This window comes from Myotis brandtii, unplaced genomic scaffold (assembly GCF_000412655.1).
Source record: "Myotis brandtii unplaced genomic scaffold, ASM41265v1 scaffold161, whole genome shotgun sequence".
In the NCBI taxonomy this organism is placed as follows: domain Eukaryota; kingdom Metazoa; phylum Chordata; class Mammalia; order Chiroptera; family Vespertilionidae; genus Myotis; species Myotis brandtii.
Genome location: NW_005355881.1, coordinates 564,173 through 566,727, shown reverse-complemented (window position 1 = coordinate 566,727; position 2,555 = coordinate 564,173). Strand labels below are relative to the sequence as shown.

Genomic DNA, 2,555 nt, shown 5'->3' with positions numbered 1-2,555 from the left:
AAGAGGTGGGCAGAGGGAGGAGGGAGCCTCAGAATGCAAAGGCAGGCAGGAGGGCGTGGATTAGAGCCCTGCACAGAAATGGCTTTCTTATCACCACACAACCTGAATTGCCAGGACCAACTCTGAAAATTGAATTGCCTCCCGCCCTCCCCCCTGCCCTCCACTACCCCCTTTTAGTTCCCTCCCAGCCCCACCCCCTCTGAAAGCCCTGTTGGGAGAGACCAAGAGACAGATGCAGGAGACACCGAGGTAGAGAGGAGAGCAGCCGAGCAGAGACCACATGCTCTGGGGGACCAGGAAGCAGAGGCAGAAACAAGGCAGGGATGGGAGACATCTGAGTGACCGGGGGCTTCAGCCGAGAGGAGGATGGCCCCGCCCTGCTCATTCCCCTACCTGCCCCTGCACCCAGCTGGCCAGGTTGCTGCCTTCTCATCCCTGCTGGCCCTTCTCCAGTCCCCACCTTGGCGCCTCTGCAGGGCCTGAGGCAGGGCCCTGATGGCCGGGGCAGAGCCCTGGGCGGGAGCCCGTGGGTGCTTGGAAGCAGCCCCAGTGAGTTCCTGGCAGAGCCAGGCTGCAGGTGGTGGGGAATGGGCCTGGGGTGGCCAGGGGGCAGCCAGCTGTGTAATCAGGCAGCTCTCAGAGTGGCCAGCCGGAGGCAGGGGGTGGGCAGAGCAGAAGCGGGGTGAGCAGAGGGAGGGCCGAGCCCACCTGCCTCCAGCGCCCCACTCAGGCCTGGGGCCTGGGCTTGTTGCCCAGGAAACTCAGGAGGGGTTGCAGGAGTCAGCGGGAGACTGGGGCCCCTGGCGCGGCCTAGGCCAGCCTCCAGGCCTGATGAAAATCAGAGGCAAGGTGCTGCTGCCCCAGCCTGAGCTGGTCCTGGCTCCCCTTCCCACGCCAGCATCTCCCTCCACCGAAAGCCTAGGTCCTAGGACTCTCTCTTGAACGGGCACCTGGCCTCTAACCGGCAGCAGCCCCTTCCCTCACACCCCTCTCTCCACAGCCTCCCCCGCCCCCTTGTACTGCCCATCACTAGTCTAGCGCAGTGCCTGGGGTGGGCAGGCAGGCAGTCACAGGAGCCGGGGGCCCCGGGGAAGACCAGGTCATGGCCCCAGACCTTCTCCACTCAGCCACTCTCCTCAAACACGCACACGTGCACACACGTGCACACACACATATTACACACATGCGCACACACACCTTCAAGATCATTCAGAATGTCTTGTTGAATCTCAAATTCACCTATTATCAGCTCCAGAGACCTTTTAACCCATTGTACGCCATAAGCGTCTGTAGATGCAAGCAGCGGGACCTTCCCCACATGCCATGGCGTCTATAAAAAAAAACGTTTTCCCTAAGTGGCAGCCCTGACCAACTTTCAGATCATTTTTCATGAGAATTTTCAGCTGAAAATATTCATGAACTCCCAAATTGTGAATAATATATTTATTTTTATAATATTCATTGCAAATTGATTTTTTAAATTAAATTCAAAATATTGTGGTTTGGGGATGGTTTCCAGTTTGGACACATGGCAGTTAACTGGTTAATCAAACCCCCATTTTACAGGTGGGGAAACAGTCCAGGGAGGGAATGAACTTATCCGAAGTCACATGACGAAGTCCCTCTAAGCCAGCGGTTCTCAACCTGTGGGTCTCGACCCCTTTGGGGGTCGAATGACCCTTTCACAAGGGTCGCCTAAGACCATCGGAAAACACATATATAATTACATATTGTTTTTGTGATCAATCGCTATGCTTTATGTTCAATTTGTAACAATGAAAATACATCCTGCATATCAGATATTTACATTACGATTCATAACAGTAGCAACATTACAGTTATGAAGTAGCAACAAAAATAATTTTATGGTTGGGGGTCACCACAACATGAGGAACTGTATTAAGGGTCGAGGCATTAGGAAGGTTGAGAACCACTGGTCTAAGCCCAGCCAGTCCTTCCCTCCAGGGGGACCTCCCGGAGAGCCCCCACCAGCTCCACGACTCTTCCCAGACTTTCCAGGTTCTTCCGGCCACCTGCTCACCTGTGCCTCCCAGACCTGGCCAATGGCAGGGCCCCGAAGTTAATAAATCAAGGTGACTTTAGGGACAAGAATGGGCCTCTTTCTCCCTTGTCCCTCCCATTTGCATAATCCTGGCTGGCAATATGATAATGATGTTTGTTAAAGACAGAGCACAATAAATTAATACCGTTAAGTTGTTGCTGCAAAATGCAAAGCAGGTAATTTACTGCCAGCGAGGAACAGAGCCTTTAAACTGTAATGGATTAACTTTCCCAGCAGCAAATGTGTCCCTGGAGGGAGAGAGTTGGGAGGCAGGGGCGGGGCGGGGCTGATGCTAGGGGGCGCCTGCTTACTTCCCAGGGCCTGGCCTGGGTTGTCCAGGCCCCAACCTTAGGGCAGGGGCTGCAGGAGGCACGGTGACCTGGGACTTCCTGGGATAGCCCAGGCCCCTCTAGAGGAGGGGCTGCGATGTCCCATTTGTGTACCCCTCTGCAACCCTCAGAAGGCACTCCTGTTTGGACCCTTCTTTCTTGAG

The 2,555-nt window shown here is 54.9% G+C and overlaps 1 long non-coding RNA gene across 1 annotated transcript in view; it reads left to right on the top strand.

Moving 5' to 3' along the window:
* Positions 1-2,555, top strand: part of LOC102262151 — a 13,603-nt gene that overhangs the window by 10,422 nt on the left and 626 nt on the right. The gene's annotated exons all lie outside the window — the stretch shown is intronic.